Below are 27384 nucleotides of genomic sequence, written 5' to 3' on the forward strand. Positions count from 1 at the left end.
CATTACAAAAAAAAGAGACCAATGCATCAGGATGTGAAGAAGAACCGAAAATGAGATATATGCGGGTGTTTGACAGATCTGTACAGTATGTTCATCGCGGCCACGGGATAATCCATTGGATGAGTGGACTAATATTCAGCCAATCCTGCTAAAGCCAAATTAGTCCAACACATTTCCATCATATTTCAGAATAAAGCAGCCCTAACAATCTGAGCTCTCGGGATAGTGATGGCAAATGACCGGTGAGCCCTCTGAATCCCTGTGATCCAGGGATAAACTCCTCATGAAGAAGCTTAAACCTCTGAACTGACACACAAATGGAAGCCAACAACAGGTCACAGCGCCTCAGAGGAAAACTTTGATTACTGTACTGTCCTCTTACTGTCACCGACAGCTACAGTGAGGCAGGAAGAACCTGGGCAAGCAATGAAGAGGAAGGACAATAAAGACATCAAGTCACCGGAGTCCCAAGTCATCGACCCCCCTCTCCTGCTCTGTGGGGCTTATAAGAGGATGGCTTGTGTAGAGCAGTGTATGAGTGACCTTAATCATCAGAGGGATATTTGGGTTTTATACTGCAGCGGCGGTCATCGCTGTGTTTGACTGGCAGGCATAAAAAATGAGAGAGGGGCAAGGTCGGTTTGAAAGTGTAATCCATATCATCCCGTTACAGAGGCTGGGCTGCCGTCAGCCCCAGGGCCAAACAGCAGCAAACACATTTTTTTGATGTTGATAATGATGTCGGATTATGCTGTCATCTGATGTAATTTTGGCCCGCATCAAATTAACAAAAGAGGGATCAACTTAAATTCTTTTAAAGGGACCGTTTTTGTTGTTGTTGCGAGCTTCTAGATGCAAACTTGATTTCATGAAGTGTTTATTTGTGTAGCCCACATAGACTTCATAGTTCTGGCGTTGGCCTTTCCCTTGGAAATATAAGATTCACAGCATCCTCGCTGTCTACAGCATGCCTTGCAGTAATTCCGATCAGGCTCTGAAAAAAAAATAGTCTGGAAGTTTAAAGCGGTGACCCTGCACTGTCCGCAGAGGAATTTAACACCTACTTTCTTTTTCAAGAAAAACAATTCATTAAAATGTAGCCCTCAGTGAGTGATGTAGTCTGGATTTATAGATTATTAATCACTCATCTATCAAGTGTGTCAATGTCACTTGGATTTGAAGTCACAGACTTCCCATAAACAACGTGCTGTATTGCATTGGTGCAGTTTCCTGAAACGTTTCCTGGTCCTTTGTGTGTATGATAACCTTTGTGGTTTGGTAGACTGCCGTTAATTATCACATCAGAAAAGGATAATGCTTGCTTGTCATTTTCACTTACCTGCTGTCACGTAGATGTGTAATCTAGCTCCACTACGAGCCTTTGTTGGGCCAACATGGAGCTCCCCCGTATCCATGGCGGCTACTATCATAAAGGTCACAAGTGCCTAATCTCATGGTTTGCATTGGCTGGCATTTATAGAGTGAAGAGAAAATATACTTCTTAAAGAGACATCTAACAGATGATCAAAAGTGAAAGCTTTGTCATACACATTCTGGGATTGTCTTTCTTCAGCAAACTGTAAAGTGTGCGCGTGTTCAGAAAGGGTGATCTTCAGTATCAGGAATAAAATGTGTTTGAGGCATTCAGGTGTGATATTTCATTGTGCCAGTGTTCTAGTACTCTGGTAATATATTGAAAGTTGATACCTGTAAGAAAAAAATGAAAGAACAAAATGGAGAGGGGTCTTCAGGAATTGGTTTCAATTGGGAAAGTTTGAATTGTTCTTTCATGTCAGCCAGGATTGGCCATATTTTCACGCGTTAAGGTTTTTCCCGGGAAGACAACGACAGTGGAAACAACTGACTGGTCATGTGAGGTAAATGTTCGCTACGTCCAAATTTATTTGGCGAAGACGTTTCCATGTGTCATTTAGCGAATCAACTGTTTTTAGTCAAAGGCAAAATCCATCTTAGGCTAGCATAAAAAGTTTAATTAGAAATTAGAAATCTGCTTATGGAAACACAACAAGTGTAGAGAATTTGGTCACCTACACAAAAATGACTTTTTGCGCTGTTCACATAATCACAAAGATTCTTATTGCCGTATTATGTAAATACAGTAGATCTTTCCAATAATAGACATTTTCTGCTCAAAACTAGCCTTCATACGTCTCATGTTGGAATTGAAAATAGCGATAAGTGAGAATCTCTATAAACAGATAATAACACGCTTAATAATCCAGAATCTTGCAAAAAAGATTTGGGTATGGAAGCATTTGTAGTCCGTTTGTATCCCGTGTAGTATTGACCAATCACGTTTAAGCAGCTTTGGTTGCATGCAGGTAAATAACAAAAGAGACAAACAGAAATGCAATCATCGAGCCCACGAGTTATCTGCGTAATGCTCCCACACTCCCGGACATTTAAAAAATATATATTCTTGCTTGGAGGAGGCTGTACGTAACATTTAAATATGCACTCTCTACAAGCTGCTGTATCTGTATTTGGAAAGCTCTTTCTTAGCATGTGCTACCTTTTAAACAGAAATCTAAAATGCTGTCTTTGGTTCCAAAAGTAATGCGCTGCTTCTTAAAGCCATTTAAACTTGTGTGTCTATAAAATGATGTGTTGTTTATCTTACTGTTGTCTCTTCACCAAATGATCCTTTACACTCAAAGCCTTTAGAAAAACGTACACCTTGCTTTTGATTTGGTATAGTCTTATCAATTATTTGCAAATAACTTGATTGTGCATACTTCCTCTGCAATTCTTTTACTGTAGACAAACAGTGTATGAATAATTAATGATGTTTGCTGCTGGGAGGAAACTATCACATTTTGCAGGCTTTCTAACCAAACAGGATAAACAAACGGTGACATCTTGTTAGAATACTTGTGTAAATTAACTTCTGTTTTTCCTTTTAAGGTAAGTAAAGACAATCTGGTAGTAACTTCCACTTAATTGTTCAAGCTCTTGTGCAGGAATTAATCGTTTCTGTCTGCAGGCCGAGCGCAGCCCTCAGATTTTAGGAATGTCTCCATTGAATGTTTGTAGTTTCACAGCAGAGGAATGTCAGATTGTTCTATGGTCTAAGGATGCTTCACTCGTTGTCTTTCCCTCATACGGGAACAGACAAGAAAACAGTTAGGATCTCTGCATCCTGAGCAGAAAAACAAACCTTCAGGAACTTGTACGCTCATTTCAAAGCCTTAGTTTGGACTAGAGAAGATAAACCAATTGGGAGTTGTTGTTTGAACGCATTGAACAAGTTTGACTTGACCGGGCTGTAAACTCTCTCCTCTCTGTATCTATCCTTCTGTGTGCATTTCGACACATGTTGTATGGAGGGGATACCTCTAATCCTGACGAAGCCAGTACAGGGTTCAAAACTTTATTTTTTCTAATAAAGTAAAAAAGAATAGTTTTCAACAGTGTTGTGAGTCATTGGAAGGCAGATATCACAACGGACCTGGACCAGAGAGGTGTTGATAAAAAAGAAAGTTATTTATTGACTGATGATGATGGAATTATTTTTATGTTGACTTTTTCTCTCAACAAGGGGCTGTATGCAACCAAAGGCCGCTATGTTTGGTCAATACTACAAACAAAAACCAGAACACTTACGAAACCAGAATCTTGTCCCGCTCCTTAGGTCTGGTAACACCAGTTGTTTATGGTAGCTTATGCTCGCTAACGTTAGCCAACTTTAGGTAGATATTGTTCTCTAACTGACATTGCTGAGCCAGTTTGCTGACTCACCTACTTTTATATACTTGATATTGCTCGGTGCTACTGTTACACTGGCATTTCACATTATCCCAAAATTGTCACTTGACCACAGCAGCCACTTTTCTGCAGAAACTTGTCTAGCAAAAAGCTAGCTTTAAATCTCCAAATGTTCTCACACTACTTGGCCAAAACAGAATACATAGCACGGCAACGTTAATTGATTTTTATTTCAAGAATCATTATTGACCCCCCCTGCTCCCAACACTTGTTCAGCCTGCAGGCCTCTGCTTCCTACACTAAATACTTCTACTCAACAGAAAATCAAACCTTTTAACAACATTAGTCGGGTTCATTTAGTGATTTTGGTTCAGAAGAGATGAACAATTTGGTGTTTCTTTTTAATATTAGCTTTACTGAAACCACACTGTCCTGATGGTTGCATGTGTTGCAGGTTTTCGGTCGATAACATCAACCAGAAAAAGCCCTTATATACTCTGTTGTCGTTGCTGAGGAACAGAGGCAGCTGGATTCATTATCCTCAGAGGTAAGAAAGAATGCCATGTTAAATGGCAACCCTGAAAAAACCTGATTTCAGGATACAACGACAACATCCTGCTTTAAAAACGCTTCAGGTGCAGCATGAAGCTCACAAGCATGGATAATTTCTGCTCGAACCTTCGCTGTAGGCAGGGATTGTCTCTGTCTACCATTTTAATACATATTTACATGCTAAAACACAAGAATTAGAATTCATTAGTGTAATCTGAGGTCTAGATCTAGATTGGGAGTTGTTTGATTAGTAGCTTTGGGACATTGTTTTTTGAGTCTGCCTCTCTCCTACTTTTGTTTTTCCTTATTTGGCATGACTCTCTGTAATATGGTTGTGCTTGAAGACTAATCTCTGCTATCTCAGCTCTAATGAACAGAGCATACATAGTTGCCACTTTTGTTGTTTTTGTGGAGTTTTTTGTGCAAAGATCTATGTGTTGTTTTTGTGCAAAGCACCTGGACTTGCCTGTCTTTTCACAATGATTAAAGCAAGATACCAAAATGACATTTTCACCTTTCCACTCGTCATGGTTTCACATGTCAGGATGTAACCTCAACACTGTCCCCATCGGCCATCGATTCCTGAAAATGGGGCCTTTTTGAAACTAAGAGAGCCGCATTTAGAAAACAATTGTTTTCTCGTTTTCTTATTCGCTGTGTAGGTGCAAAACACATGCTCACACTGTTATGAGGAAGTACACATCAACAGTGCAGCTGCTCTGTATAGTTTGAGGTTTACCTACTTCAGAGGAAGTGGCGTGGGGGAGAAGACAGTGTTACAACCAGAAAATAAGACAGGATATCCGATGGAACAATTGAAACACTAAAATATGACAAACGAGGTTGTTTGCTCTGACTCTCCTTAATCGACCGTCTGTAAATAAAATGTTAAATACGTTAGATCAAATATCAAGCATATCTCCAGTGTGGATTATGTGTTTTGGTGGACCCTGTGAGCACATTTCTTTTTGTATGTTTTGGTACAGTGAGGATCAAATTGAGAGCCCATCATATCAATGACATGCGTAGCTAACCGCCTAACTGCCGAACATCAAAGAGCCCTTGATTTCCTCTAACCCAGCATGTTAATTGGCGCTTGATTGATAACTCGAGTTCACAGGCGATGGCATGTGTCGCCTAAACTGTTCCAGGGTGTCTTTTTGAAATCAGCGGAAGAAGAATCACTGGCGGGCCCATTACAAAAAATTGCCAGTGTACACATTTGCAAGTAAGCTGTCACACATTACAAATGAGATTACCTTTTTTCAGTGTGCCCTGGAACTTGGAGATGCACGGGTAAGACACTAAAATAGCTCAAATCGTTTGTTTTTTTATCAGTGTGCTCGATCTGCAAGCGCTGTTTATGCTTTCCTCATGCATGGTGAAAAAAAAAGTATATTCACAGCTTGGAGCATAATGTAATCAGTTGGAGTAAAGTAAGAATTATCGGTTAAGCGATAGGGCTCAGAATGAATTATTCTTTCTTTTCTTATTTTACATTTGGCAATGACAGAGCTTTAATTTCTTTAAATATCGTCATTAAACTAAGTCATAGAAACTAATCAGTAATGATATCATTCATCTCAAAGATAAAAGCAACAATATCTGGATGTATTTGCATGTACAGATACATGAGACACACAATGTCAGTGTTATGAATGGCAACGCTGTGATAAACAAATGAGAATGGATTCAGAGGTGAAAAAGCAGTTATCCTATTTGCATGCTATCACAAGCACGCATTCTGATTGTCTAGTTTGTATGGCAAAGATCACTGAGTTCAGGTAAAGCCCACATGAAGCAAGAGCTCTGTCGGTTATCTGATAGTGGCTCGAATGTACCGAACATCAGAAGCTTCGACAAAAGAGAAGCGGAACTCCAACTTCAAGTGAAGCCAAGGATAACGAGTGAGCGCATCATTATAAACTAGAACAAGTACAGCTGTTTTTCAAATAAATAGTTATCAAGAGAACATTTTACAGAAAAAGAAATAGTGAAATGCCTTCAGTAACAACATATTAATTAAATGTGCTTTTACTGCTTTTTCACAGCACAAATGTTGACATGCCACAGCAGGAGAGGCACAGGTGTAATAACATTTTTGAGAGTGTAGTGTGTTCACACTGCAAGTGTCAAAGAAAAGCATAATGAAAAAGTAAGTATGCAGACTACCAAATGCTGTTGAAGTACACTATTGTTCCACAAGGCAATGCAATGCCAAAGGAGATGGGGGATCTACTAAACATTGTGGATAGTGATGGTTCAGGCTCGCAAAGATTTTGAAAAACTAATTTAAAAAAGCACTATCACATTTCAAATCACTCACTTCAGAGAATTTTGACCGGACTGCAGTTCCCCTCAGTTCTATGGAGCATTTTAGCTACTTTGGGCTAATTGTTTTGGTTTTATTGCCTGCAGCTTTACGGTTTTGGTTGTGAAGTAACACAAATACAAAAACATTTGAAACAATAAATGCTAAACTGTAAATCTGTAAAACACATGCTGCTTCCTCTGTTTCTCTTTGTCTCTAAGTGTAGTTGTCACATTTTACACAGTTTGATTGACGTCTGGTGGTACAGATATTCTATCACTTCCTGTCAGTACAAAATGATACATCTATTTTCCTGTGCACTATAACAACTGCTAAGCAATCTACTACAACAAAAGGCCTTTTTCACAGAAGACATTTTAACATTTCAGAGTAAAAAAACACCCCACAGGTGTAAAAAATAAAATGAATGTCATGGCTGACTGGAACATCGTTAATGTTATCAGCAACACCTGTGTTTTTCCTACTGTGACAACTCAATATGTCTACTGTCTATTGTGATTAGAAAAACATTGTATACAATTAGTATGAATAAAGACATGGATATAAAGCTGGAGTTGAATTTCAACTGTAAAATGAATTTCCAAATGTAATTATTTATAAGTGTTTAGTTTATTTATTAAAAGAGCACCTGTCAATGTGAAAAGTGAGTTGTGAATAAAAAATATATTTTTTAATATGCTGTTTCTTGAGGATACTGGTGGCATACTGGTGGGAGTATAACAAATAATTAGTCAGTCAGTATGTAGGTGACTAAAATGAATACATATAAAAAAAAATGTGTTCAATAACTGTGGCTATTGATCCCCTAACTAAAGCCAACCCTCTGCTGTTTAACCCCCTAAATCACTCTTTCTCCACATGATAGATAGATAGATACTTTATTCATCCCGAGGGAAATTTAGGCATCCAGTAGCTTAAAAGACATTATACATTATATAATTATTTAACATTACACATCCCCCTCCCTCCATTAAAAAGTAAGTAAAAAATACAATTAAACCATATATATAAACCAGAGAGTAATGCTGCTATCATGTGGTGTCAAAATAATTGAAAAAATCAGTTCCAGACTGGGAAAATTCACGTGAACGCCACCTCAATTCGGAACCTCATCTTGGAAAGTCGACTAAAATTTGATTTGCGACTTTCAAAGTTGACATAATATTACACAGAACATGACGGACGAAAGTAAATGTTGGGTTGATGGTAAGAATCTTTTTTATTAATTAATGTATTACATTTTCTTCCTCACATTTAATTTGTAATGTGGTATTAGGTTCTAACCATTAGTTTCTGTCCACGTCGTAGAGGGACCATGAACGCACTGAAGTCAGAAAAATTACTTTCCAACTCGGAAGTGGGACTGTCCGAAGAGCATGTGAATGCACCATGCAAACACTGATGTGTTAGTCTTGTGGAGGTCCTTTGAGCCCATATTAATAATTCTCATAGAAATACATTGCACAACCCTCAACACCTTATGCAGAAACCATGAAGTGTGGAAACCTTACGCAAAATTCCTGACTATGTGACGATAACAGTACAGACACTGAGGTGTGGTTCACATGTGCAGTGCATGCATGTAAAGAAAGCTTGCAAAACACAAGTAGAGGAAAAACACCATGACTCAAACTATTAAAACAAACAAACAAACAAAGGAATAAATTAGTCACATCCTCTTTGACTTTTTGTCTCGGTGCTTTTTCATAGGTAGCTAAAGAGGCAGTGCATGTCATGAACAATTGCTTACACTGCGGCACAGTAGCCTACGGATGTATGGGCAGCTTGCATGTTTCTTGCATGGTTATGTGATTCTAACATTTAAGACAGAATTACCTTCACTACTGTTTCTTCTTAAATTCAATATATGGCAGGACATTATTCAATACTAACTAGACAAACTACAAACTAGCTAGTAAATTTGGAGTTATAGTTAATAAAGTAGTCACACTTCCACACAGTTAAAGTGGAGACACTAACAAGCGCCCACTTTCTCATGCTTCCAGAAGATAGACAGTGCATGACAGAGCACGGTAGTGATGCAGCATGCAACACATAATGGTGTATGAATTTGAATCTGTTCAAATTACAGAATGTGTCAATTCACACTTTATTGGATGAGTGCTTCCTTTGTAGCCAGCACCTTGCAATTTCAAAGCCCTTTCTCCAATTATTGTGTGTTGGTTCAGCAGGATACCTTGAAAAAATCCACCCATTCTTTGAAAAAAAATCTATATAATATTAATAATACAAGTCAAACAAGTACAGCATAAAGTCATCTGCCCTGGCTGAAAATAATAGTCTAATCTGCATCAGGTGTAATAGTTCAGAGCCTTTTAAGAGTACTCTTTTCATGCAGTATGTGAAGGGACTAGAATCCAAATCCGGTTTATTTCCAAGAAAGATTTTACTTACAAGGAATTTACTTTGATGTATTAAAGTAATACATCTTAACATAACATATGGTGCATAACATAAAAATGGTAATATAAAACGGATGTGGGATGTAGACATATCGTTCCAAATATGTCTATAGCCTACATTACATATTGTTTTTATCGATGATTTTAAAAATGATTTGCCTCCTGTAATGTTTGATTATTGACCTGGTCAGAGAAGTGTTCATTAGGTCATTTGTAAGTAGTTTGAGGTGAAGTTGATATAGGCCTATATTATAATTTAAGGTGTTTCTGTTGTCTTAAGTGTTCTATGCCTGTGCTTTAATTGGACGCCATTTTGCAGGTGTGCATGCTTATAACTATCATTTTAAATATAGTTCTTGATATGTTTCCATTAGTAGCATGATTATATCAACATCTTTCTTAAAGAAGGGTCACAGTCATAGGGTTAAGCTTAGAAAAAAAGGGGAAACTGCATTCCAGTAAACATTTTCCTGTGCATTTTTTCCTGTTGCATACATCCTTGTGTAAACAAACACAAGCTGTCCCGGGTGCTCGCGCAGGGCCGTGATATTCTGGCTCGTTGACACCGCTGGCCTGCTGCCTTACATGGGCAAACCTCTCAACTGACTGCAGACGGCTGGAATTTCAGAGCGTGACGTCACTACCTACAACTCTCCCAGAACTTGGATCAAGAAGTTTCACTTTTTTGGTGTGATTTGAACCTCTGTTATATTTCCTAGAAAGCGAGGTAAGCGAAACTATCGAGCACTCTTCTTGCACTTTAAACATACCTGCGACTATCGGCTGTGTTTAAACTGGTGTAGTTTAATGTATGACTGTTAACCCAGTGTTGGAGTAGCTCGTCTTCTATGTGTTCGGCCTTGTTAGGCTATGATATGAATTTTTACTGTAGCCGGACTGAGTTCACAATGAGGGCGTGGACTCACACGATAGCCTTGGCTGGTACTAATGTTACATGAGGATACTAACAAAGCTAACTTGTCGGTTAGCTAGTGCTCAGCTAGGCTCAGTCATGCGTTGAAAATATAAGACATTGTGAAGCGTCAAGTTTTGCTAAAAGGGACTCTGGGCGTCTCTGGTGTTTCTGTTTTTAGCCTTCTGCTGCTGAGCAATGCGGAAGACAGACTGTCACCGGAGAAACATGAGAGCCCCTCTGCAGAGTAATATGTCGCTGATAGTTCAATTCAGAAGACTCTTAAGCATCCATTTGCCAAAGTGTCCCGTTACAGGAATAACCGTTAGCTAAGTTAGTGTTTGCTAGTTTTAGCGTCGTCGTTAAAGAAAAAATAACGTTACCCCCATAACGTATGAACCGACTTGTTTAGGACAGCATAGATTCGCCACGTTGTTTAAGTCGTTTTGATGACGGTCTTATCATTAAATTGGAGAAAACTGGTTTCTGGTCAGTAGTTGTGACTTCTGTGTCTATTAGACTTTATAAATTACTTTATAATTCATTGCACATACACATATATGTGTGTTGAGGCCCACATAAGACTAACTTAACTTTAATGTGCAGGCCTCAGAATACTTTTAACCCTGGTTTGGATGAAAAGACAAGTCAGGAAAGTGTCACTGCCTTGAATTGTGACATACAATTGTCCAAACAGGCCAGACCGGCTCTACCTAAAGCCATCATTTACTTAAACAGACCCATGTCAGGTACTGTATCTTGGCCACTACCATACAACTACCCAAAGACCATTCTGAATGAAGTGTCTTTCTCCCTCCTTGAGATAAGTGAACTGTTATCCACATTGAATGTCACAGAAAAGAAGAGTTGTGTCCAAGTATGTTGTCACGCTTGCTCCTGCACCCATCCTCTGTGTTCACAACTAAGTTTAACCAAACAAACCCCATTGATTTCTAGGTTGTGATGGCGTATTACAACCTTGTTTATTAGTATCAAGTGTTTCTCCTTGCATCACATGTAGTGGGAGGTTTTGTGTGCATGCCTGTACGTCTCGCTTCATGCCTCAAGAGTTCCTCTAAAGCCTTACATGGGTCATAGTCACACACAGATGACTTGCTGAAAACCTCCCTAGCTTTGTAGCTTTTACATTGTCGATTGTCTTCATCATTGAGAAAAGAAAAAAAGAACCTTGGTCCAGACTATAGATATTGTTCTGCAAGGATATGTCGCTAGTGTGAAAAAGAAGTCTCACTTTCTTCTTTAAAAAACTGAATTCAAACTTTGACTTAGATGTTGGATTTCAAATCAATAACGCTAACGTCCCCCGAGAGTGCTGTCCTCAAACTGAATACATCTGCATCGCTCCGACACTTTTCTGACTTGGGCAACATTAAACGGAACTGTCTTTTAAAATCTCTGGTTAAAAGGAACTCGTTTGACAGCGTTGATGATGTTAAAGTTAAAAGATGAGTGCCTCAACTGCCTTTGAGCCCAGGCCCCCCTGGTAGGTTTAGTCAAGTTATTCTACTGTTTGTGTTATTTTAATGAGGATGTCCTTTTTTGGAAGGAACAGCAGCCGTCTACCAGACTCAAAATGAACAGTTTTAGAATAGAGCGTTATGCAAAGACCGTAAGCTTTCAGAAAGTGTTACCACAACCTGAAGCTAGTTTGCATCTCTAAGCTTGGTAAATGTGGTCAAATGGTGCCAGAAAGGAAGACGAGACGCACTGTGTTTTTGTATTTCGTGTATTACTATTTGATCTGCAGATACCTGGCAAGCCTTTCCACACTTACTGCTGTTCTGAAGGTATTTCTAGAATCCACAAAGACTATTCTAATCATCTGGAAGAAAAACTATTCCAAGTTGCCCCTCTTTTTCCTGATCCAAACAAAGATGGTAGCTGGAAAGGACATTTATGGACATATGTAATTTCCATCTACCTGGATTAGAGGATAGTCGCAACTTCATCAAAGTCGCAACTTTTTGTGCAACAAACATAATATATTTGAATCCAGATGGCCCAGAACAGCACTGAGCGTCGTTAAACAACCTTTTGAGTTTTCCAAAGATCGTGTAGTATTTATTTTTTGGACAATTGGATGTGACCAGCGTTATATCTGTGACTTGAATGTCATGGTTCTACATGAGAGGCACACACTGGGCTTCGTACCTACCACAAAAGCCTCATGTTATGCTAGTCGCCCAGGGACAACTTACCTGTAGGAAAATAGTGTTTTTTTTCTTAGCTTTAGTTAGTTAGTGACTGACCTTGAATGCAAAAATACAAACAATTATGTTATAGTGTTACAGTTTTCCTCCACCAACATATGCATAGACCACAGAAAAATGTTACACAATCATGTTAAGAGGAAAACAAAGTGTATAGTCTTTTGAACAGATAATGACACCAGACTTTTGAACATACAGTCCATACTGTGCATAGACATGTCGGTGCCTGCTTAAAATGCCTGCTGGGCATAGGGTGTGACATGTAGTAGGCTAGTTTGCGCAACAATACTGTTACTTAAATACATGTGAATTACAAAAACAAGTCCTCCAGAACCTTTCCAGGAAGTGCTTTATCGGACACTGTTATCATTTTTATTAGTCCATAGAGTTTGGTGATATAAGTCCCAGCCATAAGTACCCGTGTAGGTGGGCTGGGCCTCCAAGGTTAACAGATGGAACATTTTTAATGATTTAAACACCTGTTTCTATGGCAAAATGTTGGCTTTGTCCTTTTCCTGAGAGAGATACATTCATATCGAATATTATTTTAGTCTTATTCTCTCTTCACTAAATAATTGTTATATTTTAGGGAAATATTTTCTGTAGTGCTACTTGTCAGCATCGTTTTCCCTGAACTGTATCTTTGCAGTGAAATATTACTCCAACAAGCTGTGACAGGAGCCTGGTGAGAAATGCCAGACTAAAATTTAAATGGACAACTTACACTCAGATGCATGCAGGATTTATAGGAGCCTGCCTATGGCTTATCTTTGCACTGATGAACTACACACTCATGGGAAAGAAAATCTGAGTTGACAAGACCCACTTACCATGTTGGTGTGGCCCTGCTCAGCACAATTATAGTTATGTAATCCATTTGAGTAATACAGCATTGTCTCTATTTCTCAATATCAATAGATTTCAACACACAGTGAAGGGCATTGCTTCAACAACCTTCTAGGAATCCAGTACATCCAGAGAGGAGAAAAGGTAAGATAGCTTTTGTGCTTCCATGTGGGGGGGGTTTAAGCGCAAAAATATGGATATACTTCGGTAAGTCGGGGTCAAGTCACTCTCAAAAACTATCACAACTTTGTCCATGAGGATGGGTTGGGAACTTAAAGTAGCTCAGCTGAACACAGAGAAGCAAAATACGCTTGGTTGAGAGTATTTAATGTTGATAAATCATTGTGTGGCACAGTGTATCTTTCAGTGAGAATTCCTATAAGATTGTTATTGCTATAATATATGTCAAAATATGACCTTTTGTACAGAATATATAATGTTAAGTGGGTTAGGGGAAGAAGCTTTTTGTGGCGCCAAAGAGAGCATCAGGTTCTCTGATAAATGTCCTCAAGTGATGTCACTTGAGTCAGCGTTGGTTGGGACTGAAGACTGCAAGTTTGAAAATGTAAAAAGTCTGGAGGAAGTAAGAAGTGAGCTTACCAGACCTTTGTAGTCCACCGCTCATCTCTGCTTGGAGCTACACACCCAAATCTCCAACTGTCGGTTATTGAGTTGCATTGTGGTCAATGTAGGCACTATATTTTAACAAGGAGAAGGCTAATGCGTGGAATAAAAAGTCTGTTTTTGCTGCCTTGATTTTGATCCTTTTTTAAAAACTCCTTTGTGAGTATAACAACGTTATAGCAGTGCTACGCTAATTGGTGGATAAGTACTTCATTGCTATGGGCCTCTTTCGTTTGTTAGATTGACATTGTGTTTTGTAAAGTGGCTAAAATCTAATATCAATCTGAAGAAGGTGCCCTGAACTGACCTGCAACAGTACCAAAGAAGCAACGCCTGGATGCTTAGGCAGAAGTGTGCATGAGCATCCAGTACTGACATGTGGTGTCATCATGTACCTCCGTAAGCCAGCTCATAGCTAGGTTTATTGCATTCAATACAGTTTAGCTCATTGTATGAAGCACATGTTATGCAGCCATGGCCACATCTTTTATTCAAGACCTTTTTTGTTATTTTTAAGACTCTTACATTGTCATGTGACTCTGTTTGGCCGCCTCTTCTAATATACTAACAAACAGGCCACGATAATGATTTTAGAGTTTCAAGAGATTCAAATAACATTCTAAATGTTTAGCACATCACTGTTCTCCCACAAATCACCTGCTTTGCAACAGGCTTTTCCCAAGTGCTGGACAAATTGGAGAGAGTCATGTAAAAAATGCAAAACATGAATTCTTATTTGACTGATTTGACATTGCTACATCAGCTTCGTACAAGATTTAGGACTTTAGGAAGTAGGGAAAGTCATCAGAAAAAGCAGATATTGTATTCTAAACCCAAATAAAATAAATATTTAAAAAATAATTTATGAACATGTAAACATTTCAGCAGTCTGTACGCAGTCCTTTTCCTTTCGGGTTTTGATGAAGTGGGTCGTCGAGCACTCTCAAGCCAAGTCTCTTTCTAAACTGTTCTAGTCCAGGCAGGCAAGTGTAATGTTCTCTCTTAGCAGCTGTTAATATCACCGCGATCTCCGCTGACCCACAGAGCACATGGGGAGTAATCAGACTTTAACTTTAGACATGGTGTAGACTCTTGTACAGGAAAAGGGTGTACCACATGGACAGAAGAAATGGTGACACATGGGAATTTCAAAATAATGGCATATCTTAAAAATGATATGTATTGATGTTTTCACGGCATCATTGATATTGGATTGTTGATCATTGAATCGATATATTGATCCAGATCGATGTATCGTTACATCCCTAGTCATTTTAATTTGACCCAGTACCCATGGGTATAAAACCACCCAGGACAAGCTGCTGTTGTGATCCAATAACCCAACAGTTATATATGAAATAAAAACAGTCAAAACAACCCATTGGTACCTTTATAACGTTAACCCAGTATTGTGCTATACTCCCCACACACTTTTTTAACCCTGTGATATTTAGTGTGTACAACCAGCATATAGGAAATGAAGTTAAGAGACCAAACAGGAGCTGGAACAATCTAAAACTGCCACAGTTTTATACAACCCTGAATTGTTGATTATCAACTTGAAATCAATGTCAAGCTCTTTGTGGCTGATTATAGTTTTTGTAATAACCCTCTCTCTCAGAGGCTGAGAACCTTACAGGGAGCTTAGCCTCTGGTATTGTGAGTGTTAAAGAGAGTATGAGGAAACCCTGGCTCCGTGTGACATGATGAAGTTCTGGACTTAAAGCTCCTCATTGTTATGTATCTGTGGTCCTGCAGCCCCGCGCTGCAGAATATAGAGAGGGTGAAGGAAACGGCGCTGCGGCTGCCAACCCACTGGGCCTTTTTTACTGCTCCCGAGAAAAGAGTGTACAAATGGAGTAATACCTGTGAGTCAAGACAAAGCGGTAAAGCACGCTGGCTTTTTGTCAGCCTCTTTCATCGGGGCCAAGACCAAATGATTCGGCTACAATTGCAATGCAAAATCTCTGACTGCTGCAATTGCTTAAATGTTAGCTCAAGTATTTAAAAAAGCTTGGATGAAATTGTCGTGAGCTTACACTCATTCACTCCTTTACATCCCGTGCTGTGCTAAGGGGATTCTTGAGCAAAGTCATCTGTATTCAGGCAACAAAGTGTTATTGATGAGTTGATTCTATGTGGCTTTGCCAGTGAGCGAGCCGCGGAAAGGATTATGTCCCCAAACCAAACCCCAATGGAAGTTTGAATGAGAGGATAGATGAGCAGTGCTCATTGTAGCAGTAGAGGATAAGCTGTGTTCAACAGTAAAATAACAGCTCAATATCTGTAATATGAAAAGGTTTGGAAATCTGGGGCTCGCTTAAGTGGGAAATATCTCTGTTCGCTGTCATAGAAAAATAAATTGATCAAAGTTTTTTAAGATTACTGAAGGCGACAGAAGTGTCCTTATTCTCTGTGTTTTGGAACAAGTTTATTTCGATGTTTGTGTTGATAACAGCTTACAGAGGGCTCGTAATTGAAGAAGCTTTTGTTGAAGACCTTCGGTGAGGTTTAGTTTATTGAAGGATTTAAGAATCTCCGCTGAGTGAGACTGGAAAGGTGTAGCAACAGCAGCATATGGCAGAGACTGTGAGGAATCCAGAAATCCGCTAATCCACCATTCCTACAGTATAGGGATTATACCTTCTGTGACTTTTTTCTGTTTTTCAGCTCGCTTTTCCATTCGTCTGTCCACACTTGAGTTTCAATCACTGTTATTCAGCTGCGAGGGGTTACTTTGTGCTTAACGTTGCATCTGGTCAGCAGGCGTTTTGCTAAACAAACATCTTGTTTACAACCACTGTAGGATATTCTTTTCACTGAGCTTCATGATTTAGGTTTTATCTTTTGTTCAGCAAATAAACAGTAAACCTTAGATACCCTGCATGGAGTGTTTTTATCCTTGTGTTAAACTGTTGTATGACTGCTAGGAATAACAGCATTTCAGCATTTCAGCATACAGTAAAGCCCCTGAAAACAGGATTCCTCCATCACATTAAATATTAGTTACCAAATATGAAAGAAAAGTTAATGTCTGGGAAAAATGTTGTCAAAAATTGGGGTAATCTGCTACATAAAGAATATGTAGACGTGTGTCAATGACAATGTTGCCATCTTATGATTGAAACATTGCTTTATCCTGAATGGTACGCAGACATGTTCTTCCATTGACCTCAAACATTTAAATCCTCTCAACTGAAAGTTTCACCACTAACTGTTGCTGGAGCAACCGATATTGGACTATTCTTAGCACATGTTGCTTTTATGAATACATTTCCTGGCGAACACCTATCTTGATAATTCCGAGATGCTTCTTTTGTTTTGACATGCACAGCGTTGTCGCTATGAGTTTAGAAACATTTCTAACTCTTCAGCTCTTCACACATGTTCCTTGGGAGGTTTGTGTTAATTCAGTCTGACGTCTAAAGATCTCAGTGTTCAGGATGTCGGAGAGATTACACGTTGACATCAAGTTTGAGACTTCATAGCTTTATTGTGGATTTTCTGTACATGTCACTAAACCAATACTACAGCAGAAATCAGGCAACAGATGATTAGCCTGGTTTCCTTTCAGATCCGGGGAAATGATCTAACTCGCATCAGTAGTTGCACTTTAGCTTATGTCACAATAACTGGGAGAAGAGTGTTCTTATGTGTGTGTGGTTCATTTGGTCCACACCAAGGAATACAAGTGACACATTGCTGCCTTTTAGTTCTGGTCCGGTTGATAGGAGGATATGATATGAGCGTGTAGAAATGGGACAAAAAAAAGAGTCTTATGGTAAAATGATGGTGTGATGGTTCCAGTGAGGTCGCATTGTTTCACAAACTTTAAAACATTTTTTTAATGAGGAACTCGGAAAATACACGGAAACATAACGCACATATTTTAAAACTCCTTTTCACTCTGATTGATTGGATTCAAGTGCTAATGCATAAACATGGTAGCACCACAAATAATTTCTGTACAAATACTCTCAGCGGCCACTTTGAGAGTACACCTGTACACTGCGGGGTGATTCCCCAAAGGGATTGCGTGACCGGAGTTTAGTTTGGAAGCGGGCCGAGACTCAATTTTTCAGCCGGTCTTGGTCTGGTTGTTTAGTAAACACCAGAGTTTGATTGACAGCTTTCACATTAGCCTTACCGAGCCACACCAAATGGGCAAAACAGGCTGAACGTGGAATCACCTTTGTGTTGATATTCCAGTAATCCATGAACAGGAGCTGGCACATCTGTCAGCTCTTGGCAATTTGTATGTATCACTGACTGGTTGACGCTCCAAATAAAATGGGGATATAAGATCAGTTCTCCTAGTTGCCATCTCTTGTATAAAATAATGAACAATGCACATGATTGCTTTAATTAAAAAATACTGATGGTATTTATCTTTTCTTTTTGATTTATTGATTCAGTTAACTTTCGGAGTAGCAGTTATAGCTCCTCTGTCCACACGGGCATCATATCATAGTGGTGTTACTACGACAGGACTAGATGCATTTTAAACCTGATTAAAAATGCAACGAGATAACCATATCCACCCCAATCACCATAAACTAAAATAAACATGTATTCAAAACTGATTTACAACCCTTGCACCACACACACATACCATTATAAAGATACACACAGCTGACAGCTTGATCCCCCCAAATTACACGCTTGCCTCCCTTTTTATCATATTTCATCACTCCAGTCTTCACGAGCACGAGCAGCTAGAGCCGGACGGCCAGTCGCTTGACATGTTTGTGAGTTCAGGATCATAATTAACTCTGTCCAACGGTAGACTGTGTCCTCTTGCACTTCAGACTTTTCTCATGGGATGAGGATTCCAGTCTGTCCGTGTCTTCATAAATTACATTTTAGAAAGTTTTTAGAGAGTCTTTGTGGTTCTTTTCAGAGAAACCCCAGTCAACTTAATTATCACCTAGACTTGCGTCGTAGACTGGCTTTAAAACGCCCTCCTATTGCTCTCTCACTTTTCACAATTTTGCGTATGTGTAAAACAACGACTTCACCACAGTGAGCACGTATTTAACATTGAGGCAGCAGCTACTGTTCTCCTCTAGTATCAGTCTACCAGCAGACCCCGCTGAGAGTCACTTCTTAAAATCAAGTGCTCCTTTTAGAAATGAAAGGCAGCAATTACCACATCAAGGGTGAAGATACTCGTTTCTTTTGTTTCTCTCCAGTCCATGCAGGTAGCTACAGCAAAAAAAGAAAGCCTCAATGTTGAATGATAAGCATTTCCTCTGCTGTGATAAGAGGCCCGAGGACAATGCCTGTCAGATGAGGCCAATTAATGATGGTTTGATGTGATGTTCCATGTGTTCAAGGCAAGTCTCACTCACTGTTGTTGCCTCCCAGATAAGCTTCACTTTGTTGACTTTGCCCCGATGCACTTATTAGCTACCTATCCGAGAGTGACATGCGTAGCTATAGGCCAGCGTTGAATAACGGCTCTTCACAATCACCTCTGCAGCTTCTGGATTAACAGTTTGATTTAATTTGCAGCCATCATAAGCACAACACAGCTGTTTCTGGAGGCAAAGACCAATGTTCTCCCTGAAGCTGCGCAGCAAGGCAGTTAGGCTGTTATCACTCATCACGCATCATTATTTATTTTTCTGTACACAAAAGGGCTTTATGCTTAGAACAGGAAGTATGAGATATCAATTGGAGAGTTGGAAATCAAGTTGTAAGCCAATGTTGTCTTTTTAAAATAGTTTTAAAAGTCTGTCGACCAAAGACTTCCATAGAAGAGAACTTAAACTATCAAAAGAAAAAACAAGACATTTTAATCTATTTTACGTAATGACCAAATAAGGAACATGCAGCCGGAGTTAACGCTATGCAATACATGAAACTGTCAAGTTTATGGCATATTGTCTTTTTCTTCTTCTTTTAAGACCCTGCAAGTATTTCTATATATTCATGACTAAATAAGCAACAATTATAAGCAAGTCTTTGGAAAGAACATCCTTAATTATTATTTATGGAATGAGTTTAAGACTCCGAAGCTAATCTGCTTCATCAAACCAAAACAGTTTGAACTGTTTGGCTGAAACTGTTTATAATAAGAAGCTGATTGCAAAACAAACGCTTTGATGTGGATTCCTTATATTTGGTTATTTAAGACTTGTTACCAAGATTCATACTGAATTAATATAAACTATTATATTCATAGTCCCAAGAAGATTCATTGTAATAACGTTGGTGTTCCCCAGCCTAATGCGTCACATACAAGTGATTTTATTCCCATTTCTATCGTTATTGTTTTGCAGTATCTTTGCAATCGCTTGTCACTTTTGAGATATATTGCCTAAAACCTGGTTCATAAATAAGTCTGCATTATTTGTTTAAGCCCTTCAGATTAATTTTACAAGTAAGATAGAAAGTGGGACAGTATTTTTAAAGAAGAATGTGACAATTTGTCAAATGAACTGAAATACAAAAGCCTAATTTGAAACGTAAATGATGTCGTTTAAGTAAAAGGTTGTTCTGCAGGATTACATTCCTCGCTGTCTTACACAATGACATCTTCTTTCTGAGCATCGTTATTCAGTTGAACACCTTTCTTTAGTTCTATTCCTAATAATGTTTTTCTTGAGTAACTCTGCCACAGCATTGTTAAATTCTCATCTAAAGGTTGCATTCGTGAATCCATCATCATACTGTTTCTGTAGCAGAACATTACCAATTACAATCAGGTGAAGGGAGCTCATCTTCTCTCATTTGCTATTGATTTGCTGAAAATGTGAAATATACAGATCCTTTCTTTGTTTATTGTTGATGCAAATCTATTTTTTTCAAGTCTGCTTTCTACCACGGAGGTATGCGGGAGATGGTTATGGTTGTGTTGTGATATATTTACAGCTGTCAGTCAGTAACCTCCTGAGACTCAGATAAGATAAAACTCCTGAGACGTCGCATCTTACCACTTGCAGTATCAAGGAGCACATACTCCAGTCATGCAAGCCATCCAATTCTATTTGATATATCCCAAGCCAATACAAGCTGTCAGTCAGCATTAAAGTCAGATTCACATATTTACAGAAAAAGTTGTTCTTCTGTCATTAGGGAGCAAAGGCCAACAACTCAAGTAAACTACTCAACAGCTGTTCAGAAAAGTCATGCAAATCTTGTTAGGAAGTTTTGAGGTGTTATTTTAACAAACGTGGCTGTTATCCACTGGAATACGTGGTATTATTATTATTATTATTATTATTATTATTATTGTGCCCCAGTGATGCAGCAATGTAATCCCTTTTTTCGCTGTATTTCTGAAGTTGATGGCACTTTTAAAAAACAAAAGAAGTGCAGAGAGCATATTCAAACAGGAGACTTTCTCACTTTTTTGACCCTCTTTTTATTTATGAATGTTTAAAAAATGTTTAGTTTATTAGTACATTTAAAAACTTCAAAGACAAAATGGCCGTTCAAAAAAAAAAAAAAGGTGCAGGTTGGAGAACTTGTGCCACGATTGTCACTTCTTGATAGAAAGTTTAAGTATTAAAGAGATTGCCACTGCTATTTCCTTGCATCAGACCCACAATGTTACTGTGCATCTCTGCAAGTATGGAAAATACAGGGACTTGATATTAAGTGTTCACCAGATATTATGGAAGGTTTTTTTTCAAAAGTTCGGACTAACTCGGCACTGCAGTGAGAACATTTTTGACCGTGAATCTGACATTGTATACTGGCCGTCAGTAATGTGGGGAGGTCAGAGATGAAGATGAAAAGCACACACATCTGTGTCTGGCCGAACTGAATACATATTGTAGGATATAAATACTTCGTAGTGTGTGGTGTGTGTGTGTGTGTGTGGTGTGTGTGGTGTGTGTGTGTGGTGTGTGTGTGTGTGTGTGTGTGTGTGTGGTGTGTGTGTGTGTGTGTGTGTGTGTGTGTGTGTGTGTGTGTGTGTGTGAGAGAGAGGAGAGAGTTGGGGGCAGCTCTGAAAAAGGTTTTGTGAGCGTATACATTTGAGCTTAATTACTTGATGAGAGAGTGTGAGAGAGAGACCCCCGGGACTCTGGTGCAGATAAAAGACCTCTTCCTGCCTGAGGATCTTGAATTATGTACAGGCTCAAATGGTACGAAGAGGTCAGAAATATATCCAGGACTGAAAGTTCTGCTTTCTCTTCCTGCATCAACAATCAAACATCCTGTAGCCAAAGATGGAACATACCAGTTTAATATCTGTGGATTAGAGCACATTTACAGGACTGTTGTGACTGAAAACAGCTGATGTAACCAGCTCAAACCCTTAAACCCAGACTGAAAGAAACATGAAACAACTAAACAGCTGCTTTGTTTGTAGTTATTCAGCGTCTCTTTGTGGTCATCTTGCCTTTATTTGTAGTTTGTAGTTTATTTGTTTTTTGCTGTTTTTGAGGTCATTTTCTTGTCTCTTTGGGGCCCCCTGACCCCCTTGGCCTGTTTAATAATCTGTTTACGCACACATACTACATACACATGCTTCCTCCTTGAAAAAACACTGAATCAAATAAGAGACTCAAAGGATCTATGATGGTCTAATCATATCTTTGAGAACCTGGATATTTGTGTGAATCGGTGAATGAGAAGCAAATTGTAAAGCACTTTGTCTGGTAAGGTAGGAAAGTGCTGTATAAATCCTTTTACCATTTAAGCAAAGGGAGAAACCTGAAAATGCCACACCTCCACCTCCAGCTGACAATTTAATATGGGCTTCTGTAATGAAGACGTACAGTAGCAGAGTTCACCCTGTGAAGAAGAACGCATTTCACATGATGTCTAAACAGTGAAATGAAAGCAGTGCAGCGTTTCTTTTCTAACCTGTTATCCTGTTCTGTTTTTTCCTTCTTCTTTTTCTTAGCTCAGGGAGGTGGTGCGGGGTGGGGGTGGGGTTTTTACTCTTTGTAGTAGTCACAGCTCCAAATCTCATTTGTAATGGTTATCAACTGGTTGGGGTCTTCACAATAGCTAATGGGGAAAACAAATCTGTATTTGCAATGTTTATCATTTGATTAACCTTCACATTATCCCTCGGTGTAATTAGCCTAATTATGAGAGGCTTTACACGGGCTGTCTGATGGCTCCTTGTACAAATGGGTCTGAAATCTTCTGGCCTGTAACAAGCGGCGCGCTCCTCGTGTTTAAAAGCTGACTGCCAGGTAGCCTGTAGCTGTAAAGCATGTTGTTATACGGTTACCCGCCAAAGATGAAAGCATAATTAGCATTTTTAAAACTCACACAGTGACAGTTAATTAAAGCACCTGATAAAAGATTATTAAGAGAAATATGATGAACACATTGTTTGTAGATATGAAACAAAGAGCACACAGTTGCACCGCTGATGTAGAAGTAGGCGAGTAGCCGTTGCTGCAACCCGCCAAACAAGTTTGTTCTCTCTTCTCTGGGGAACTCTCGCTGCCCGCCCGTCTCTGTCAAACAGTTATCAGCCCCTTCCTGTCGGGTTAGAGTCTGAGCGTGGACACGATGAGTTGTGATTGAGACCCTCTTCTTCAACGAGCTCTGAACACACTTGCTTTGACACAACAAGCAGGTGATTTTGCCTGCTAGCTTTCTCACCCCGTGTTGTCTTGGCTGGTTTGTGTTGAGTGGCCGGTTGATTTACAGCAAGTGGCCGTGAGGCACAGCGTTGAAACGGGACGGATTGCTGTTGGTGTTAAAGGTGAACTCCAACAGAAGTTGTTTTCTGTAATGTGAAGTCACCGGTTTCACTTTCACTTCTTTGTGAAAGGTTGTGGGACAAAATTGGGCCGCGACAAAAATGATATGGCCAACAAATGCACCTGAAGATTTCCTTTAATGGGCTACAGTACATCAGAGCGGGATCACTGAGAAAACTACTTGAGATATAACGGTATAAATATAATCCTCATAGAAATGTCATTTATTATCTGATTATCAGTAGTAGAAGTCTAAAACATTTACCAGTTGAATAAAACAATTCTAGAATCACTTTAATAAACCACCATTAATTATTAAATAAATTACACAAACACAAGATGACAGAACGATTAATCTAACTGATTCGGCAACTGTCAGAAAAATAATGTCCTCTTTTTTCCTATCGATTGAACTATAATACAATAAAGGACAATTCTCTGCTTCCAGCTTTCTCAGTTGTGAGGATTTATCGCTTTTCTCCGATTTTAAGATGAATTTCTGTGATTTGTTGGAAACGAGACATTCAGAGACTTCACATTGGACTCCTGGAATGTTGTAATTATTTAATCATATAATGGTGGGGGGCATTGTTTATGTTCGTGTTTGCTTGTTAAGGCCCTGTCACACATATCCGTATGGCAGAAACGTATGGCGGCGTATACGAAATATTGGCAATACGTTGATATAAATGAAGGGTAAATTGTGATCGTTCAAAGAACGCAGACGATACGCCGAACACACCAGACATACGGCCCAGTCACACAGCTCCGTATGGCAGAAACATGCCGGCGTATATGAAAAGTAGCTCAAAATTGCGTGCGTGGCGAGGGGAGATTGTGTGCGCGGCACGGTTTCTATTTAGTTCTCCCCTCTCCTTTCTTCCGCTCTGTAGGTGTGCGCGCACATGCGTGTGTGTGTCAGCTGCGAAGCCCCGCCCTTCGCAAAACGGAGCGAAGGAGAGAATGTGAATGCGCAGAGTAGACAGTACAAACTGAAACGTGCACATAAATTAGATCAATAGCATCAGCGTTTAGTTTATTTATTAAAAGAGCACCTGTCAATGTGAACAGTGAGTTGGGAATACAAAATATATTTTTTTATTTTAATTTGAGGAAAAAAAAATGAATACCTTGAATTTCAGGCAGCGCCCTGCCAAGACAATGGTATGGGAAACACTGCTATATACTATATACAAACCAATAAGCTCCCAAAACGCTAGCTGAACGCTAGCTGTACTGTAGAAACACTTTTAATAAGTTACTCTGTCGTCAGGCATCATCTTAACATAGGGTAGGAATAGGGTATCCACTCGTTATCAATACACGCAGTAGGATTCAGCGTCAGCCGTCGTAGCCTATATCTAACGTTCCTCTAACGTAGTCACGTAGGTATTTACGTACTATATTTATGTAGGTAAGTATTTACGTACTATATTTATGTAGGTAAGTATTCACGTACGTATTCCGTATTCACGTATGTCTAACGTAACGTAACGTCTGCATATCTTATGAAGCACACGTCGGGTACGTCCGGTAATTTTGAACATGCTCAAAACATCAGCGTTCAACAACGCACCCTAGCGTAACACCGCCTGCTCTTAACGAATGCTACTTATACCTTCCCTTATATCAACGTAAACCAGCGTGTTGCTGATATTGTTGTATACGCCATATTTTTGTATATCTTATGCATTTGTTGGGTATTCGTCTGATACATTTTGTATGAGTAAGTGATGCTCTATCAATAGGTTAGACATGCGTATCTGTATATGTTCACTTTTCCAATCCGATGAAAAGTTGGACGTATTTGGACTCTGACAAATGTTCATATACGCCAGCATACCTTTCTGTCATACGGATATGTGTGACAGGGCCTTTAGCAGTCTTCTTCACTGCCTTTTGCTCGCTCAACGCTGGCATCTGGACCGTGACCACCTCTTAAAAACTTTTAGGAACTTTTTATTTTATACAATATTGGGCATTTTAATGAATAATGATAATAATCGCCAGTTGCAGCCTTACACAAAACTCTATTTCTGTATTTCAAAGTTTTTATTCTAAAGCATTATTCACCCGAAAGAGATTTATATTTAAAAAAACACAAATTGCAGATTAATGTTTTTAAAGTTTTGTTACCAATAAGAGAGCGCAGTCTGGCTTTGGCTTCTTAAAATGTCTTGTTGCACAGTTTTGACAACGTGTTTTATTGAGAGGTGCTGGCTCAGACATTGATTAATAAAAAAGATAATATCTGATGCCCGTCTTGGGATTTACCAAGACCTCTCACTGTGTCGGGATTTAACAGTGATGTTTTACTTTACTTAATCCATACCCTACATGTTTTATAGGGATAAATAAAAAAATACTAATTCCTGTATTAAAGGGATAAAGAAATAAATTCTTACTTACTTTCTCACATTTACATGCATTACAATCCTAAATATGTCAACTGGATTATATCCAGGTCATTGTGCGACAAAGAACTCTGGGTAATGTACAGATTATTTCTGCATGTGCCATTTAACATTAAGAGTACCTGTGTTGCATATCCTGATTATAAATGCCTGTAAATTAGCAGCATCAGCAGCCATCACCCATCCTTTGCTCTGAGATGATCTTTTTCATGTGACTGTGCTGTTTGCAGTGGCTATGTTTCAGAACATGATGTTTGACCTGACACCGGTGTTTCGCTTCCAGCATTAAATTTTCAACAGTTGAAAGGGGTCCAAAACAGCCTTTTTGCTTTTATTAATATGCCAACACATCGCATGGTGTCAGACTTCCTGCACTTTCAAATATTTACCCTTCTGCACAAAAACATTTCAAGATCCATAATGACCACTTGAACTCTTTGCTCTTCCCTGTTTCCAAACAGCGCAGTGCATGGAGCGAGCTCTTGTTTGTGTAATGTCGCATTAACCTGTTCAGCCATTCAACCAGCGCTCTAAAGCAGAGCGAGTCCAATGCTGGGAAGACTCAGCAGCAACCTCTCGCAGATGGGAACCTTTAATTTTTAAAGCGTTTTCATCTGCATGGCCGACCCTCCGCACGTTGCGTCACAAACCGTGAGTGCTAATCCCAGTTGCCTCCCACCCCTCTATTTGTTATGAAGAATCTGCCAGCCAAAGTGTATCTCCATATTCATCTGTGCAGTTTTTTCTTTGAAGTGATGTTTTGATCGGTGACTAGTGAACCAATGGCCGTGTAGTTTTAACTGAACTCTACTCCTGGGACGGAGCACAATGTGGGAGAAAAGCCACATTATTGCCCTTTAAGTCTTCACTCTTTCTTATAAACCTTACAGATATACATGAACACATGCAGTATTATGGACAGCACTGGACATATAATATATATAATATACATTATACTGTACAGAATTTGTAAAATAGTTTTTTGGAGGACATTTGCTCTTTTTCATTTGCAGTCTCCTGTTTTGTATTGTTGTGTAAAGAAACCACCAGATTGCTATCAAACTTGGGCGTAATGGCTCAAAATGTGTAATCAAACATCTGCAGTGGACAAACAGTTATGGATTCAGCAAGTATATTAGATTAATATTTGAAATGTATCATGACTTTATATAAACAAGAGCCACTTAAGCACACATGTCAACACATGTTGACTTATTACATAATAGGTGTTAAATATTATTTAAATGAATACCACTGTTTTTGTATAGTTTTTTATATATTGATATACAGTAGGTGGACTATGCTAAGGTTATGTCACCTGCAGTGACACTGTAATTTATTTTCAATAATCCCTTGTTCAAGTTTCGAGCACATCGCGTCTTCACAAAAGGTTTGTAATTCATTGGAACACGCGTCAGGCCACTTAGTCGGCAACGTATCTCAGTTCTATGAACTTGGAGCGTTGTAAAAACGGCCACTACAACATATTGGCGACTACAGCTTTCCTTTTAAAGGCTGTGAAAATAATACATTTACTAATGTACAGGCTAGTTTTAAATGCCAAAACCTGATATATCTTATTTCCTCTTGTGTCCCAAAACTGTTTGCTGTTGCAACATGTTTCTCTAGTACACTGTGAACACTGC

General features: G+C 39.1%; 1 protein-coding gene across 1 annotated transcript in view; it reads left to right on the plus strand.

Moving 5' to 3' along the window:
- Nucleotides 1-4244: 4244 nt before the first annotated feature.
- The window catches only part of lpp (LIM domain containing preferred translocation partner in lipoma), a 121343-nt gene continuing 98203 nt past the window's right edge, over nucleotides 4245-27384 (plus strand). Inside the window, exons 1-4 of the mRNA XM_029429366.1 lie at nucleotides 4245-4273; nucleotides 5548-5574; nucleotides 9552-9760; nucleotides 13096-13167. The gene's annotated coding sequence lies outside the window, so the exon portion shown is untranslated. The remainder of the gene's footprint in view (nucleotides 4274-5547; nucleotides 5575-9551; nucleotides 9761-13095; nucleotides 13168-27384) is intronic.

Source organism: Cottoperca gobio, chromosome 4, assembly GCF_900634415.1.
Source record: "Cottoperca gobio chromosome 4, fCotGob3.1, whole genome shotgun sequence".
NCBI lineage: Eukaryota > Metazoa > Chordata > Actinopteri > Perciformes > Bovichtidae > Cottoperca > Cottoperca gobio.